The sequence below is a fragment of the Pinus tabuliformis genome, chromosome 1_2 (genome assembly GCF_031772625.1).
Source record: "Pinus tabuliformis cultivar Carrire ecotype Pingquan chromosome 1_2, CPIR1, whole genome shotgun sequence".
Taxonomy (NCBI): Eukaryota; Viridiplantae; Streptophyta; class Pinopsida; order Pinales; family Pinaceae; genus Pinus; species Pinus tabuliformis.
In genome coordinates, this window is record NC_142298.1 from 20,674,838 (window position 1) to 20,695,303 (window position 20,466).

At 29.3% G+C, this 20,466-nt stretch overlaps 1 pseudogene; it reads right to left on the minus strand.

Annotated features, from left to right (window-relative positions):
• Positions 1-771: 771 nt before the first annotated feature.
• LOC149204120 (putative kinase-like protein TMKL1 pseudogene) lies at positions 772-3,824 on the minus strand (annotated as a pseudogene).
• Positions 3,825-20,466: the final 16,642 nt, after the last annotated feature.

The following is a 20,466-nucleotide window of genomic DNA, read 5'->3' on the forward strand; positions in this document are numbered from 1 at the left end:
ATAGCTTCTAGCATGATGAAACAGTCAAATTCCTTCTTGGATTTTACACATGTGGGAGATTTCCTATAACATGGTATGTGAAGAGTTTGCAATAAAAGTACCCATGAAAAACATGACCATGTGTCCTGATCCTGCAATTGGTTATCCAGGCCGAACTTACAGATTTTACACAAGGAAATAAATGTACCCATTTGACTATGGACTGAGTTACACAACATTCTCTCACTCTCTGGTCCACACACCAAAGCTGGTTTCATTATCTGTTCATGAAATCCTACTTAAGCCATGTCATGGAAGGAACAATTCCTACACTTTGGTCGAAGTGGAGAACATCAAATTTTAGGGATTTCTCTTCGATCTTCATGCTCACATCCATAACACAAGCAACAGAGATGGAGATCATTATCACTAGTCCTCCTGCTATTCTGGGTGGACTTTGTGTTACTGTTTAATCTGATATTTGAGATGAACTTATTCACCTGCCGTACAAATCTAAATGACTTGGGAAGTTCACTAAAAACCCCAGACACTAAAGAGAAGCATAGGGTCCTCACAATGGAAAGAAATTGGAAATACCTTCCAATACCTTAACTCTATGGAAAATTAATTAAATTCATCGCTACTTATATGGTGTAACCATGAAAAATGTTGATTTTTCCATTATTCCTTCCTAAGGCACTTACTCCCATGGTTTTGAAAGATGTCTTCTACATTAAAGACACCATCAAAGCAATAAAAAATGAAAATGGAGAAGCAAAGAACTGCCTAAAGCTAGAATGCAAGCTCTAGTTCACTTCTAGTATTAGTGGGAGTTTATAAAGTAGAATGATTCTTAGGCCTTATCTCTTGCAATTGTTGGATGACGGCCTTAATATTCGGTCTCACTGATGGAGAAGGTGCCCAACAACCCATGGCAAGTTGAAGTGCTCAATATAACCCATCATCTACTAGAATTCTCAATCCCCTAAAGATATCAACATCAAATAGCTCCAACAAACTCTCCTCCAATACAATAGTCTTCACAATAGAAGGAAAATCCACAAATTTGTAAGAGCTCTCATTATTTCCTGGTTTCTTCCCAATGAGTATTTCTAATAGGAGAATTCCTTGTAGCCCTCAAGTGTAGTTGCATTCATCATCTGAGCAGTAGATGATGGGTTTATTAATTGGTCTAGGCTACAATGAGTTAGATATGCCACATAGTTTTCATCCACTTAAACATTCTTGGATTTGAGGTTCCCATGGGTGATGCATTAAAGGAAATTTCAGCCTAAAATTGCCCCTTAAATATTGTAAACCAATCAAAATCCTTTAAATCTAAAATGAGGTACATGTCTTAAATAATTTTAAATTGTTTAATTTGGGTATCCGTGAAATATTTTATTAATATTATTTAAATACCTTACTCATATGAATTAGAATATCGAAAAAGCTGTTAATGCAATGTAAATATTGATATTAGTGAAATATAAATTAAAAATGAAGTCCCATTAAACATTACTAGCCATGCCCCAAAAGATACCAAAAAAATAATTAAATATAAAATAGTTTAAAATAAAATATAGTTATAGCTAAATATACAATAATTAAATAGTTAAATAGTTAAAAAAAATGTATTCCAAAAATGACAAATTACCGAATTCTGACAAAAATATAAAATATAGGTGTAGTGTAACTTATAGACAAAATCGCCTTTTTCAGGACATTTTCTGGTTAATTTTAACTGAAATCCTGCAGAGATTTTCAAATTCTTGAGTTTAAGTTGTTGAGTTATTTAATTTGTACAATTCGAGTGGCCGGGGGGTGTTTTGGGGTGTTGAATCCATTTATGGATTCAAAAATGCATTTTAAACAACAAAAAATCACATTTTTTCTTGAAATTGTTTTTCCGAATTCCGGTGAAGAAGTCTATTTTGTCTATAAGTTAGACTGTGCCTAAAATATATAGTTAAATATAAAATAGTTAAATAGTTAAATATATCTAAATATAAAATAGTTAAATAGTTAAATATATTTAAATATAAAATAGTTAAATAGTTAAATATATTTCAATATAAAATAGTTAAATAGTTAAACAATGTATTCCATAAAGGAGAAATTACCAGATTCTAGCCGAAAAATATATTCTAGTCGAAATTGTGACCTCAGCAGAAAACAACGTTAAAAAAACTAAAAAAATAGTTAAATATAAAAAAATATATAGACAATTATTTTAATAAAAGTGTCATATATTGAGTGAATTCGATAAAAGTAAAAAATTAGCTAGTATATTAATTTTTTATTATTAAATGTTGTGCTAATAAATATTGTGGAACATAGATAAAAATAAAATAATCTTAAAAATTTGTCTACATGGTATTTTTTTATTAATTTCTTGATTTTTTCCACTCGGGCCACTTTTAGGCTGAAATTTCCTCTAATGGGTGTTTCAAGCCCAGTGTGAAGGAGGGAAAGTCCTCTTACTGCTCGAAGAACGATCTTGTGGATGTGAGCCCCACTCAAAGAGGGTCTCCCACCTCGAGCATCTGCAAAATAAATGATCTTTTTGCATCAGTAAGACAAAGTAAGGACCCAACCCACAAACCTACAAGATGAGGATTTCCTTGAATGAAGAAGAGAGAATTGCAAGACTTCATATTGAATCTAGAGAATAACTTAAGTGTATTTGAGATGCAAAACTCATGTTCATTCTTCATTTTTTTTTTTAATATCTCGATGGACCATGGCCTCCTGAATATTATTATTGCAATCTGAACCTCAATTTGCAAGTAGAAGAAAACTATGAACACTTTCCAGGGAAAGTTATAGTATTTTCTACTTTTGTTATATCTTTTGGAGAACTACATTTGTTTTGGAAGTGAAATTCATGTCTTGTCAACAATAGAAAAATTATAAAATGCAAAGGCCAAAAATTTTATGAGTTATATCAGTGCAATGGCCCACTTCATAGTACCCTACAAGTGTTTTTTTATTTTCATAGAGGATATAACCAACTTTCAATGGCATACTTTTTTTGAATCTTTTTAATCCAAGTACAGTTGATATCCTATGAATGGAGGACGTAATCTAATCAATTTTCCTATTTTTGGAGAAGAAACTAAAGACAACATAGAAATTCTTCCTTAGACTCGGGTTTGAAAATGACAACTTATGACCAAGAAGGTCAACCAAGGTTCCTTTCTTCTGATAATCATATACAAGAATCTTCTCTTTTTCTCCTTCATAAAATGATCTTAGAGGGAGTATATTTTCATGCTGAAGGAAACCCAAATCTTTAATTACATGTAGGAGTTATTTTCAGTCGTTGCAAGTCCCTTCCTTGAGACGCCTCAAGCAACAATTCCTTCTTGGCTAAGCTTGGCTTTGTAGACAGTTCCATAGATGGTCTTACCCAGTACTTGACATGTTGCATTCAGCACATCCTCCACCATGAGATTCTCCCCACCTTCAAAAACCACCAATTTGTCCTCCCCTATTTCATCATCTTCCAATTCATTCAAAGAGGGGTCCCCTCCTCCTACCGACACTTTCATATTATGGGAACTTCCAATGTCTATCAACAAGGACACACAAACAAGAATGTTTTTCATCAATCCAATAACAATCCCTCCAACTTCACTAGGGCCCAATCCAGAATGGCTTTGAATGTGAGTTCCTGCACAAGGGGAAATAGGAGGCCCACAGATCTTATTTCATGCAAATGGCTCACTAGCAAAACTCTGTGAAAACACTGGAATGGTAACATACACTATGTGAAGACACACTTTTATCCAAATAAAGTGGTAATTTGTGCAATTGAGATGGTAAAGGTTGGCATGGTTCATCCATTTTGAAACTATGTTTACTCAAACTTAGTGGTGGTCGACCATATTCTACAGAGTACCTTAATCCTTTCCCTCGATCTTATGGCTTCTTATCTCTAGTAAAATGTTCTAGTTTTTCAAGGGCATAGTTGTTCTGGTTACTAACATCTGACAAAGAAACCAAGTTTATTTCATTACTCCAAGGAATCATGGTAATTGATTGGCGTCATGATCTAGGTACATCAAAAAAGACAAGTGAGTGACCTGCTTTTTATAGATCGAATAACATTTGTTGCAAGAAATAAATACCTAAAGAATCATGTGTGGAAGACACACTTTTATCAAAATCAAGTGGTAATGTGAGAGGGTAAAGGTTGGCATGGTTCATCCATTTGGACACTATGATTACTCAAACTCAGTGGTGCTCGGCCATCTTCCACAAAGTACCTTAACCTTTACCCTCAATTGTCTGGTTTCTCATCTCCAGTAAGATGTTCCATCTTTTCAAGAGCTTGGTCTATCTTCTTGCTCGCATCCGACACAACTACCAATAAACTTTTGTTGCTCCAAGAACTCACAAAGATCCATTGATGGGAACAACGCTTTAGGTACAACATGAAGATAGAAGAGCCAAGCAACTTTCATTGCTCCAAGAACTCACAACTATCAATTGATTTACAACATTCTTTGGGTAGAACATGAAAACAAGTGAGTGACCTCCTTCTTCATCACGAACTTACTCGGAAATGGGGCAACTAACACACCTAATCAACCAAAACTTACATCCAGTGAGTGATAATATTTCAATCTTCTAACACAAGATCGATGGTACCATGAGGTGCAGAGTGGCGATTGGGGGAGTTCTTCTCAAAGGGAACACCTTACAATGTAACAAAATAAAATTTATTTTCATCAAGGCTATTTTTAAATTCTCTTCTAAGTGAAATACTTTAAAATATTATATCCATTTCTTAGTGAAAAATGTATTTCTTACTAGATAAAATAAAGCTAACTTTTATTTACTTTGACTTTTAGTGAATATTTTAGAATTATGATTATATATTCATTATTTATATTATACACCACAAAAATGTTTAAATAAAATAATTAACTTTTTCCATTATTGTAATAAAATAATTTTAATTTTTGTTGTTCATGTTACCATGTAGAAAATGCTTATATTAGTTCAAAACGTTTTTTCATGTGTTTCAAAAGTATTAAGAAAAACATTTCAAAATATTTATGCTTTCTATACATTTAAAAGTGGAAAGTTGGCATGTTTACAATTATTTTGAATGTGTGATCTAAATTATTGAAGATTCTTTTTATTTGTAATCTAATTAGTGTAACAAAGATGACTAATTATTTTGTCATATGACCTTTTGGGAGTTTTTCAACATTTCATAATGGAGGTCATGAGAGTATATTTTTATTTTAAACATATCATATTCCTTATGCTTGTCAAAAAAGTGAAATAATTTTGATCTTCTCCACTAGGGTTAGTCACTTCTATATATCAATGATAAAACTAATTTTTATAGTATAATTCTTAAATCAAGGTTATTTGTTCTTAGATTTAGATGTACTATTTTTTTCTCTCGTGGGGTAAACACCCATGGGAGAATTTGATCCGAGAATCTCACAACATACATAATATTTAAGAAATAACACTACGATTGAAAATTGAGATATCCCCTATTTGATTGATTCATATCTACTGATATTTTTAATAACAAAATTATTTTATATAGTAACATCTTCCTTTATTCCGTAATGATTTAGCTAAGATTTGAAATCTTTATGCTATCAACACTAGCTTGCACTAGTGTAACAAAGATGACTAATTCTTTTGGCCTATGACATTTTCTGTGTTGTTAAACAACCTACTTCACTATGAAGCTTGTTAGAGTATATTCTAATTTTAAAAACATCAATCTTGTTATTTATGCTAGTCAAAATAGAGAAATAATTATGATTTCTTCACTAGAGTTGATCACCTCCTTATAACATCATATTTTTATTATTATTACTTTAGTTCTTATTGCAGGGTAATTTGTTCTTATATTTAGATGTACTAATATTTGTAATAACAACATTATTTTATAGAGTGACCTCTTCTTTTATTCCTTGATGATTTAGCCACGATTTGACATCTTTATGCAATCCACACTAGTTTTCACTAGGCTTTGAAGAAATCTTACTAAGTTACCTGTGTTCCATTTTTTTTCCTATTCCTATATATTAGGTACCTTTTCATAGTAATACTATCCATAATGGAAAGGAGGATAGAGCATGGCTTGCTGATAAAAAAACTTTAAATAATAAGTTAATAAAACAATTTTGGATTTCCTCTCTCTTTTTCCACAAATTTTAAAAGAGAGGGCAACCCCAAACTTTGCAACCATGTAAGGCAATAAAAGTGATTACAATCTCAAAGAAAAATTTCTTCTTATTGCATAACAAGAGGTCGGTTGATTTAAAACTGTTTCCAAGTCTATAAAATATTTCCATCGTACTTATATCTTTTCCTTAATCATATAATTCGAATTAAGTTTACAATCAAAATTGACTCAGAGGTATTTTCCTAAAGTCACTTCCTCCAAGTTGTTGTTTTGATTGAGGAAATTAGAGAAACTAATATTTTTGGGTTTAATTATCATTACATTCATTATAATAGTCATGCACATATTATAATAAAAGTATTTTTGAAATTTAAGTTGCTTATCAATATCATAAGAACACCATGTCATAAATGAAATATTGTAAGTGTATAGAAGAAGGAATATGACTATACCACTACATATACAACTTATTTATTTGAAACAATTCTTTGGTTCGAAAATGAATAGGGATAGTGGAAACAATTGCTTAGCTCTTTATTACAATTAACTTCTTCTCACCAACCATGAGTTTTTTTAAACTATAAATAATGTTCTTGTACAACCTTATAATAGTGTTAGAATGTGGGTCCTTAGACAATAAAAAAGTATGATATCATGATTTGTAATCCTTATCTTGATGAGGTGTGATCATGATCCACTAATGAGTTGTCAATGTGATATAGACAAAAGATATAAAATGGTCATTGAGATATTATCAATTAATATTTTGAGGTCAATACAATATCATACATTGGCTTGAGGCATTTTTGCCATCTTTCTTGAATTTTCTCTCTCTCTCCAATTCTTAACAAATAGTAGCTCGTATTAGAAGGAATTTTTAGATATTCTATCCTATTCCAAAGGTTAGTCTTGAATACCATATTAAAATTTCTTCTAAAGTTAATAAAATAGTTTGCAAGAATAACAAAAGTGGAATAAGATAGTCGAGAGTTAAATTGAATTTAGATAGATGGATAAATAAAGAACTAATATAGATACATCTTAACTCCAAATCTATCTTGCAAAGGAAACGTTGATCCCTCTTGATGCAAGATAATTTAGGATTTCAAATAGATCTTGACTAAAACAATTTAATAATTTGATTATCAAAATTTGTAATTCCTTTTATGCTTAACATATAGTTGACATCTGAAAAATACAATGTATATTCAAATACAGAAGAGGAGTTCAAAGAAAATCTCAAGATAATATTGCAAGTGTAGGAAAGCATTAGGAGTATGGAAAACTAAGTAAGTGTGAATTCTTCCAAAGAAAATTACATTATCTAGGGCATGCAATCTCAGAATAATGGGTTGTAGTAGACATCAAGAATATCTAGGTAATCATAAATTAGAATATGCTTAAAAATGTAAGAAAAATGAAATCCTTTATGGTATTACTCGGATACTCCGTAATATTTACCCAAGGATTTTCTCAGATTTCTCACCCAATCACCTCCCTATAAATAAAGGGGGTGAATTTTGTGTGTTCAACTAAATGTGAAGCAATTTTCCAAAAATTGGAGCATATTTTGAATAATGCTCATATATTGAAGAGGAAAAATTCAAATGAGGAATTTTTGGTGTGTATATATTTATTGGAAGAAAGGACTTGTTGGAATGCTCATGTAACAAGGCCACATAATTATATATCAATTTAGAAAATTTAATTGCCATTAAAAACATTATCTAGAGTTGATATGTAATAATTGGTAGCTACCATATGTCATTTTGGGTTATAGTTGGATATTGAGATGATAGATAAAAATAATGGTAGAATCTATGGAGGGACCCTACTTTGTGATGTTGAGATAACCCTTAAATGAAAAAACTAGTAATTAGAGGTATAATCCAATAATTCAAGTATAGTCAAGAAGTCATGATATTGATGGAAAGTGTTCATCATTCATATGGTAAGGGAAAGCGTGTTTAGGATGGGCCTGGTTTATCCTCATGAGGACATTGTAACTCATGATTTAGAGCTCAGATCTAAGTGTATATTGTGAAGATGTGAAAGAACTATTTATTCGAGAGGGAATTTGTACTAATGACAAATCATAGTAGAGTGAATTATTTGTTTGAGCATCCCTTGCGGAATTCTAGGAACTTTAGGCAAGTGACAGTTACTAGTGAATTTGGCTTTGAGATCAAATATATGAAATGGAAGGATAACCCTGTGATAATGCACTTGATAGGAGTGTGCTTATTATTCATATGGATATAGTGAATATATGTAACTATGACATCAAAGGCATGAAAAAAATGCCTTATGGGATGATGAATATTTTAAAACTATGGATGGATTTTAGAGAAAGAGTCTAAGGACCAACTATCAAGGATATTGGCTAAGAAGGGAAAACTTATTGTTTCTCAAATGTAGATTATATGTACAAAATTCATCATATTTAATGAAGTTCATAATGTGTGAGCTACATAATATTCCTTACACAAGACACCTATGATACAAAAGATGATTATATCCATCAAGAAATATTATTTTCTTTTTTGGATAAAGGAGGATATTTTGGCATATATTGTAAGTCATTTGGAATATTAAAAATTAATAGTTGAACATAGGCATTGAGCAGGTGTACCATAGGCAATACCAATTCCAAATAGGAACCAGGAAGTCATTTTGTGGATTTTATCATTCAACTACCAATGAAGAAAATGTAAAATGATACATTTATGATAGTGGTGTACAAGGAAACCCACTTTATTTGTATCAAATAAACCAATAAAGAAATTAACATTGTAAATGTTTTTGTGAAAGAAAATTTCAAGGTGCATGCCATTCCTAAAGTAATTAAATATGATCAAGATGTTAAATCTACTTCAAAATTTTGGAAGCCTTGATTTACATACTTTGGAACATAATTAAAATTCAATACAACCCATCATCCTCAAAATAATGGACACAAAAAGAAGGTGAAAAAATACGAGAAGATAAGCTCAAATTGTATGTTATGCATTAACCCAAGAAGTGGAAAGATTACCTAAAACTCATAAAATTTACTTACAACAATGGATATTGAGATGAAATAAATATTATTCCATTAGAAGAATTGTATTATAGAAAATGAAATGTTCCAATAAATTTGGATAACCCAATGAATTGGATTACCATTGGACTAGAAATTTTAAAGGAGATAGAAAAGGAAGTGACGAGGATTAAGAAAAATCGGAATGTGGCACAAGACTAGTAGAAGGGTTATGTATATCATAATAGAAATCACAAGTAATTCAAATCATGAGAAAATGTATAGATCTAAATTTGACTTAGGATAAGTTCCTTAAAATGGGAATATGTCCTAATTTGGAACCACATTACTATGGAACTTTTGAGGCTCTAGAAAAAGTGGGGCTCGTGGCATACCAATTTGCTTTACCGCCAACTCTAAAGGCCCATGATGTGTTTCACGTATGTTTTCTTAAAAAATATGTATATGATTATAATTATGTTATTTATTTGGTTGTGATCTAGATGGAACCCAAAGAATAGTTTTAGCTAGAACCCTAAGGCATAATTAATAGTAAGGAAACCTTAATCTAGAATTGAACCTTCATATAGGTAAAAGTGCAATGGAAGAACTTTGGATTAGATGAGGCTACGTGAAATCTAGAGAAGGCCAAGAAAAATATATCCATTTTTGTTTATTGAAAATAGTCCAAGACATCAAATGTAGAATACTAAGGGTAATGTCCCTTTAAGGGGGAGGAAATGTTATCACCTCTTTTCAAATATAAAAATATTGGAATTGTAATTACAAATTATAATGATAGAAATGGTCAAGGAGGATATCTTATTAGCCTTTATTTTATGTAATATGAATATCATTTATATATTTCCAAAAGATGATATAGATAGTAGTCAACATGGATATTGATGCCTAATGGGAATCTTTAAGGGGGATTCGCGAATTTCTCTATATTATTTGAATTAACTATCTAGATATACAATTTGATCATTAAACTAACGAATTGTTAACAAATATGGGAACAAATTGGGAGTGGTATTGAACTGATCCATATGTGTGTGATACATACCGATTCTAGAGGCTTATAAATTTACAACTCATCATAAGGAGGGACCCTGGGATCTCATTTTATGCAATGTATGGTTGGTTTGAGTATAAAATAATATAAATAAGCTATCAAATGTAGTGGTAGTGTGCAAGAGGGATAATGAAGTGTGTGTAATTGAACCAAAGAAACTTTTTATAAAAGAGTAGAATCCCGTGTGGGTGTTGGGGATATGACTATGAGATGAAGAAGACAAAAATCCTTCAAAGTCATAAAAATATTGTGTGGAATTATGGTTTTTTCTAAATTTGGATAAGAAAGTAAGCATGGAAGCCTTAAACTTGATCTAAATGGTTAGGAGAATTGTCTAAATAACTTTACTTAACTAATAATATAAAATACTAAGAAAATACAAGTACAATGCAACTATTGGATTAGTGTATTGTGATATGTAGACCCATGACAACTATACTATGGGTGTTGATCAACCCTAATTTATTAGTTGAAATGTAGAATACTAATTCTATTATGTGAAGGAGAGTTACCTTCATCTTATTTAACATAATTGATCTTCTTAAGCATTGAGTGAATCTTTCTTTGGTTGGATAGATACAAGGAAATTGCAATGTAGATAAGCATATAGTTGGGTGAAGAGTGGCTCTCCATTCTTAAATTTTTAGCAAAATTTAAAGTGACAAAACATGTTTAATTATTTCACTTTTAATGAAATTAAATTATTTTAATGTTTCATAGCTATTTTTATGTTGGGATATAAAGTATGTTGCATTGATGAGATGGATCAATTAAGCAAAGTATTTCAGTAGAAATCACATAAGAGAAATTTTTGGTCCACGCGTTTCGAATCAACAAGTGTGGTTCATTTAGTTGTGCTTGCTTACTAGTTTTCAATTCAGCTATGAATGAACTATGTATATAAATGTATGCTTTGAGGCATGTTTCTTAGAATAGATATGTGGTGTATGGTTTGTGCATTAAGATGCATAATTTGATTTGAGACCAAATATATATTTACAATTTATTCGTGTACTTAATCATTGCTAGGCGAATAGTGGGATTGCATATATACGATGTATACCTGAATTAAAATGAGAATGATGGTAGTCTTTATTTCATTGGATACATTGAACAGGGTGTTTAATTCCCTATGTGGTGCATTTCTAGAAGATATTTTATGTATTTTTTGATAAGGAGTCTTTAGGACCTCTTTTTCCTTAAGAGGCAAGCTACACTACTAGCATCTCTATTGTAAATGATCTATTTTTGGTTAGGGGAAGTTATGTACTTTTTTCATTTCCCATCTCTATGTTCCTTTTATGGGAATATGCATAATGATGGGAAATGTTTTATAGGCTAGTAAAGACTTTGGTAGCTTCATAAGTCCTTTGGATAGGTACTTACTCTTTTAGATCATTTTTCAATCCTCAAGATAGGATAAGAAAATCTCCTTTAGAAACATTTTTTTCCTTAAATAATTTTTGGATTGGAGTTTTAGTCTCCACGCCTTGTTAGGTGGTCTACCAAGAGCAATGTCCATGGGCTAGCAGAAAGGGGATTAAAGAAAAATGTAGTAGATGAGAAATCCTAAATTTTTCAAGCGATGAAAGTGGGTATCGAGATCTATCATGATCCAAAAGTTTCGAGATCCAAAAATACTTCATAATTGGATTTTCCCAAAATTCCATATCTTAGATAGTGGAACCTTCATGTGACAAAACTAGTTATTAGCAGCGGGAAGGATCCATAGTTCTTCAAGATCTGCAAGTTGGAACTGGATACTATTAAGTGTTGTGGACGAAAAATTAGTTTATTAGGTGGAAGTATAGCCTTCCAAATAAATATTAAGGAGGGATTTATTAAATGACCTAGATAGAGATGCAAGTGTAGTAAGCGATATCGAAACTATAGAGTTCGTTTGAGCACTCTTGGACCCTACTAGTAGGCAGGTGCACCCTACTAGTAGGCAGGTGCTAATGTGCTACGTAAGTAAGGTTTTTGGTGATATGGCATGTTTATGAGTTGCTAACATGACATTTTGGCATGTCTCCTATCATATCATGTGATGTGAAATATAAAAATATAGAAATTGATAGTATTGTAAAATGAACTATATTGGGATTTTCTAGACGTAGATGGACCTTGATAAAATTGGAAAAGCTAAAATATTGAATACCCAAATGAGATGGCGTTTAATTGACACTAATAGATTATGATGTGGCATGGTGACATGGATCAAAGTGGCACAATGTCACAGAGGTGGAGACCAAACGGTAGGCAAGGTGATGTTATGTGGATGGGAAAAGGTTCAAATAGTGTAGATATAGAAATCTATAATTCTTTTTAATTCGAACTTTTAGTTTTTCCTAGATTTGTATGTGAAATTTGAGTGAGAAGAAATCTAAAAGAAGAAGGACAACCACTACAGAGAAAAAGAGGAATATCATATTAGGAAGAACATAAATATAAAAAATCCTTATAATGGGGATATTTGGAATACCATATCTATATGTGAATATTAGGATGGCATGTATTTTTGAGGACATGGCCCAATACGATGTCGATGTGTCGGCAGGGATTGCCAATTGCTTGCTACATGCACTTGGCATGGAATTGTGAAATGGGGACATGGAGGGAAAATTTCTACCCTTTCTCTACCATGTGGCAATGGTACAGATGTTTATGTGTTACTTGGGAGGGAAAATTGTAAAACGGCCATCAATTTGCAACTAAGGATTTTTATTGGTGAAATTTATATTGTTGGAAAGTTGTCCATGAGTGAAAGAAGACACTAACCTTATTAAGGATTTTAAATGTTGTTGGATAAAAGGGAATTTTGATAACCCAATCTCCATAAAGTAACCTTCGATTTTAGGTCTAGACACCCTATTCCTTAACAAAGATTTGAGAGATTTTATATTATTACAAAGGACCAACCAAACATTCTTCAACCTTGATCTCAACAAAAATAGTAATATAAATGAGAGATCAATAAACCTTTACCATCCTCTCAACGAATAAAAATATTAATCCTAAATATATATATATAAATAAAATATTTAATTAATAATGTAAATTTATATCAATAAGAAAATATACTTATGTAAAAGTCAAACAAATTATTATTATCGTTATTATTTATTATTATTTAAAATTTATAATAATTACATATTAATCATATATTATAGGAAAATTTAAATTTTAAAAGAAATTTTTATACTATAAAAATGTATAGGATATCCTACTAATTGTTTCTTATTAAAATTTGAAATTGTTATTCATTCAAATTGAATTAATTTTATTTATTTTTATTGAAATATAATTTATATGTTTAAAAATAATTTAAGATAAATAAAATTATATAATAAATGATACAAGCATTTTTTTAATAAAAAATATTATTCAGGTTTCTTTGAACTTTGATGTATTGTGATAAACGTTACCTTAACACATCTCCTTTGTAAATAATAAATCTATTAAAAAATGAATGGGAACCATAAAAGAAACAAAGAAAATTTAAGAGGATTTCAAATATATTTTCAACAATATAGACACCACTTAAAATATTAAGAAAATGCACTAGGTATTATTTTCGGAAGAGTACTCTAATTATTTTCGCCACGATTTTGTAATGGAATATGGTTATTGTGATACGTGTAGGTTTAATTTCAATAAAATTAAACAATAAAAAATTACAATTATATAATATTTTATAACTAATATAAAAACATTTATATTAAGTACTCTCATTATTATGTTTTTCTTTTTGATATGATTTTTTTAATGGACCGTGGTTAATGTGATTATCGTAGGTTTAACTTCAATTAATTTTAAAATTAAAAATTTCAATAATATAGTATCTTATAGTTAATATAAAAACATTTATATTTTTAATATAAGTCGATGGAAAAATTTAAATGATAAAAAAAATAGTTAGGGTACGAAGAAAAAAACTGCATATAAAGATATCATTGGAAGAGATCTACAAGATACAAATTTTATCAAGGGTATTTTTAAATTTTCTTTTAACCGAAAGAATTTAAAATATTATATAGATTTCTTAGTGAAGAATGGATTCCTACTGAAAAATGTATTTCTTACCGAATAAAATAGAGCTACTTTTTATTTACTTTGACTTTTAGTGAATATTTTTAAATTATGATTTATATATTCATTATTTATATTATACACCATAAAAATGTTTAAAGAAAATAAATAAATTTTTTCCTTTATTGTAATAAAATATTGCTTAATTTTTGTTCTTCATGTTACCGCATAGAAAATGGTTATATTAGCTCTAATGGTTATATTAGCTCTAATTTTTAATGATTTTGATGGTGGTTAATTTTAAGGAAAGTGAGAAATTATTTGGTTTATTTAAGTATTCTTTATGCGATTTAAAAGTATTAAGAAAATTGTTTTTAAATTATTATGCTTTCTATATGTTGAAAAGTAGAAAGTTGGTATTTTTATAATTATTTTGAATTTGTGATCTAAGTTATTGAATATGTTTTTATTTGTAATCCAATTAGTATAACAAAAATGATAATTTTTTTGGCATATGATATTTTGGGAGTGGTTCAACATTTTACAATGTAGCTTATGAGAGTATATTTTTATTTTAAACGTATCATCTTTTTTGTGATAGTCAAAATAGAGAAATGATTTTGATCTTCTCCACTAGATTTAGTCACATCCATACAATATTATAATTTTTTTTTAATACTCTAGTTCTTAAATCAATGAGATTTGTTCTTAGATTTAGATATACTATTTTTTTCTTTTGTGGGGTAAACACGCAGGGGAGAATTTGAGCCTATAATCTCACAACTTTTATAATATTTAAGAAGTAACACTATGATTGACAATAGCTACCGCACATAAGCTTGATTCATATGTACTCATATTTTAATAACAACATTATTTGGACTCTTCCTTTATTTCATAATGATTTAGCCAAGATTTGACATATTTATGCAATCAACACAAGTTTTCACTAGTGTAACAAAGATGACTAATTCTTTTGGCCTATGATATTTTGGGATTTGTAAAACACCCTACTTCACTACGAAGCTTGTGAGAGTATATTTGAATTTTAAAAATATCAATCTTGTTCTTTATGCTAGTCAAAATAGAGAAATATTTTTTATTTTCTTCACTAGAGTTGATCACCTCCTAATAACATCACATTTTTATTATTATTACTTTTCTTCACTAGAGTTGATCACTTCCTTATAACATTATATTTTTATTATTATTACTTTAATTCCTATTGTAGGGTAAATTTTTCTTAGAATTAGATGTACTAGTATTTGTAATAACAACATTATTTTATAGAGTGGCCTCTTCTTTTATCCCCTCATGATTTAACTAATATTTTACATCTCTAGGTAATCCACAATAGTTTTCACTAGGTTTTGAAGAAATCTTACTAAGTAACTTGTATTCCACTTTGTTTTTCATATTCCTATATATTAGGTGTCTTTTCATAGTCATACTCTCTATAAGGGAAAGGAGGAGTATAGAACATGGAAAATCCATATTACTTCTTAAATAATAAGTTAATAAAACACTTTTAGATTTCCTCTTTCTTTTTCCACAAATTTTGAAAGAGAGTGTAATCCAAAACTTCACAACCATGTAAGGAAATAGAAGTTATTATAATCTCAAAGAGGATTTTTTTCTTATTGCATAGCAAGAGCTCGATTGATTTACAACTCTTTTCAAGTCTACAAAAATATTTCCATATCACTTTTATCTTTTCCTTGATCATATAATTCTAATTAATTTTATGATGAAAATCTACTCTGAGATATTTCCCTGAAATCACTTCCTCCAAGTTGTTGCTTTGTTTGATGAAATTAGCAGAAGTTATAATTTTGGGTTTAATTATCATAACATTCATTGTAATATCCAGGCACATATGAGAGTAGAAATCCTTTAGAAATTTTAGTTGCTCGTCAAGATCATAAGAATATCTTGTCATAAATGTTGTATTATAAGTGTATAGAAGAATGACTATACTACATACACAATTTACTTCTTTGAAACAATACATTGGTTCCAAAATGCATAGGGATAGCAGAAACACTCGCTTAGTTCTTTATTACAATTAACTTCTTTTCACCAACCGTGAATGTTTTTCAACCAGAAATAATGTTTTTGTACAACCTTACAATATTGTTAGATTGTGGCTCCCTAAACAATCGAAAAGTCTAAGACCATGAATTTTAATTCTTATCTTGATTAGTTGTCATCATGATCCACTAATGAGTTGTCAATGTGACCTAAGGTCTAGATCTAGAAGATATATAATGGTCATTATTGTAATATCAATTAAGTTTTAAGGTCAATACAATACAATACATTTTCTTGAGTTATTTCTGCCATATTTCTTGACTTTTCTCGCTCTTTCCAATTCATAACAAATAGTTGCTCAAATTAGAAGGAATTTTTAGATCTTCTAGCCTATTCCAAAGGTTAGTCTTGAGTAGCATATTAATATTTCTTCTAATTAATAAAATAGTTTGCAATAAGAACAAAAGTGCAATAAGGTAGTCGAGATTTGAATGGAATTTAAATATATGGATAAATAAAGAACCAATATACATCCATCTTAACTCCAAATCTATTTCGCAAAGGAAAGGTTGATCCTCTCAATGCATGATGATTTAGGAGTTGAAACAGATCTTGACTAAAACATTTTAATATTTTGATTCTCAAGATGTATAGTTAATTTTATGCTTAAAATATAGTTGACATGTGACAAATACACATATAGATAATCCTAACTTCATATCTATCACATATCGGGAGACCATGTAAAAAAAAATTATATATTAAAAATCTAGAAAAATGTTACAATCTTATCCTTCTTAGAGCATGATAAATCTAGAATTAAAGTAGATGTGCTTTGGATAAATTTTCTTAGATTGATGATGACAATACTTTAATAGAAACAATAAAATTTAAATATAGCCCTTCTAAATATAATTTCAACATTTAATAAGAATTTTACAATATTATAGATATCAATTAAAATATCTCACCTTTTTAAGAAAATATACTAAGATTATTTTATTTATTGAAATTTTATTTATTTAAATACTATTATTATTGTTATTATTATCATCATTAGCAATTTTTAATATTTAGAAGGTGTTTTCCATAATTAAATTATAATTTTACGTAACAATATAATACACATATTTAAATTTACATAACAAAAAAAATACAACTCCAGAAATCTTCAAATTAAATTATTATTAGTAATTATTTTTTCCATTATTATATATTTTAATTTGAATAAATTAAGATTGTAAATATATAACATTTGTTACTGGAATTAAGTAAATTTATAACATAACTAATATCTTCTAATAATTAAAAATTGATTATATAACTTTGTAAGGAAAGAAATCAAGAATTGATTCTATACATTAGTTTAGGAAAACCAATACAACAACTTTCATAGCCATAAAGCCATTATAACAATATTTATTAAGACAATATTGCTCCTTTTATCAAAAGTTAGGATTTGAACCTAAGTGGGAAGATAATAGCCGTTTCAACCAACTACTATATTGAGAGAGATTGAAACCAATACAACAATCTTCATAGCCATAAAGACATCATAACAATATTTATTATGTTAGTATTGCTCCTCTTATCAAAAGTTAGGATTTGAAGCTAAGTGGGAAGATAATAGCCATTTCACACAAATACACAAAATCAAGCATTGATTTTATACCTTCGTCTAGGAAAGAAATCACTCTCATATATATACAGAGAGAACTTGAAACCAATACAACAATCTTCATAGCCATAAAGCCATCATAACAATATTTATTAAGACAATATTGCTCCTCTTATCAAAAGTTAGGATTTGAACCTAACTGGGAAGATAATAGCCATTTCAACCAACTACTATATATATAGATCTTAAAACCAATACAACAATCTTCATATTCATAAAGCCATTATAACAATATTTATTAAGATAGTATTTCTCCTCTTATCAAAAGTCAGGATCTGAACCTAAATGGGAAGATAATAGTCATTTCATACAACTACACAAAATTATTTTAATTAATAAAATTTAATATATATACAATATAATATAAATTATTTATCAAAAAATTCACTCTAAGTAAACTTATTTTTATTTTTTATTTATTAATTAAAAAAATTGTTCTATACTTATATTTTCTTCATTCATTTTACTCCAATATTATTTCACATAATAAGATTTTATTAATTTTAACTATATTTTCAAACTAATTTGATATATTATATAATTTCAATTTATTTAATTATAATAATTTGATGATAAATAATAATTTTACATATATTAATTTTAAATATTCAAAATAATAAAATTTATAAAATTAAAATAAAATATTTGAATAACATAAATTCAAATAAAATGTGAAAAATATATATATATATTAAAAAATTAAATGTAGTTAATTTTAATTCTGACAACATTTTCAAACTAATTTGATATATTATATAATTTCAATTTATTTAATTATAATAATTTGATGATCACTATTAATTTTATATATATTTATTTTAAGTATTTTAAATATTTGATATATATTTATTTTAAGTATTTTAAATATTTTGTGGTCATGTAAGTTCTCAATCACATTCACCTGATAATCCATGGATCCATCTTACTCAAATTTATTGAAGATCAAACTTTAGAATGATTACTATTATTGAATGTTGAGTTTCTTTGAAGTTGTTAATAGTACACATTTTTTTTTTGATACCAAGATCATAAGCAGGGTGCTAAAACCTTTTGGAAGCTATATCATATTCTTGAGCTAATTGCAAGATCCATATGACAGTGGAGGGTAAAACATCTCATATATATTAATTAAGCGTTGTATCTCCATGGAATTCCACCGTCCAGGTATAACTGATTTTCCTGTGGTAATTGTGATAGTACAATAGTATCAGAAACTCTAGGTTGGGCTTTTTTCATAGTTCTAAGACCAACAAAACCACTTTATTTTAAATACACAAGCATCAAAATACTTACGCCAATGACTTCCCTTTGGAGACAACTCGAGCACCCACACCAACAAAAATAGAAAATCCAATGTGAAGCTACAAAACAACCATGAAAAAATATAATTATCTTGCAGAGATATAAAAATAAATATTCCATAAAAACCTCCAAAAAGTTAAGATTGGGAGAAATGAGTACTGGAAAAACTGTGAAGGATATGTTCTAACATGGCAAAAGGAATGAGAACATTAGTAGGTAAAACAATGAGGCTTCCTTGCATTCCCAGGTAAAACAATGAGGCTTCCCTGCTTTCATGTGCCTTACTACCCACTTGTTTACCTTCTTTTTTGTTTGTTGATTCAATTGCCCACTTGTTTACCTTTTCCTTGTTTGGTGATTCAATTCTATCATCATTGCCGACTCCAGAGATTGCAACACTTGCCAATTCAATTTTCTTTTTCTTTTTTTCAGATTGAAACCAAGTGGTGCTCTTTCCACCTACTCTTTGTTAATGGACAATCCATCAAAATCTTAACCTCCACAACATAAACCTTGGCGAATTGGTTGAGCTAATTGCAAGATCCATATGACAGTGGAGGGTAAAACATCTCATATATATTAATTAAGCGTTGTATCTCCATGGAATTCCACCGTCCAGGTATAACTGATTTTCCTGTGGTAATTGTGATAGTACAATAGTATCAGAAACTCTAGGTTGGGCTTTCTTCATAGTTCTAAGACCAACAAAACCACTTTATTTTAAATACACAAGCATCAAAATACTTACGCCAATGACTTCCCTTTGGAGACAACTCGAGCACCCACCCCAACAAAAATAGAAAATCCAATGTGAAGCTACAAAACAACCATGAAAAAATATAATTATCTTGCAGAGATATAAAAATAAATATTCCATAAAAACCTCCAAAAAGTTAAGATTGGGAGAAATGAGTACTGGAAAAACTGTGAAGGATATGTTCTAACATGGCAAAAGGAATGAGAACATTAGTAGGTAAAACAATGAGGCTTCCTTGCATTCCCAGGTAAAACAATGAGGCTTCCCTGCTTTCATGTGCCCTACTACCCACTTGTTTACCTTCTTTTTTGTTTGTTGATTCAATTGCCCACTTGTTTACCTTTTCCTTGTTTGGTGATTCAATTCTATCATCATTGCCGACTCCAGAGATTGCAACACTTGCCAATTCAATTTTCTTTTTCTTTTTTTC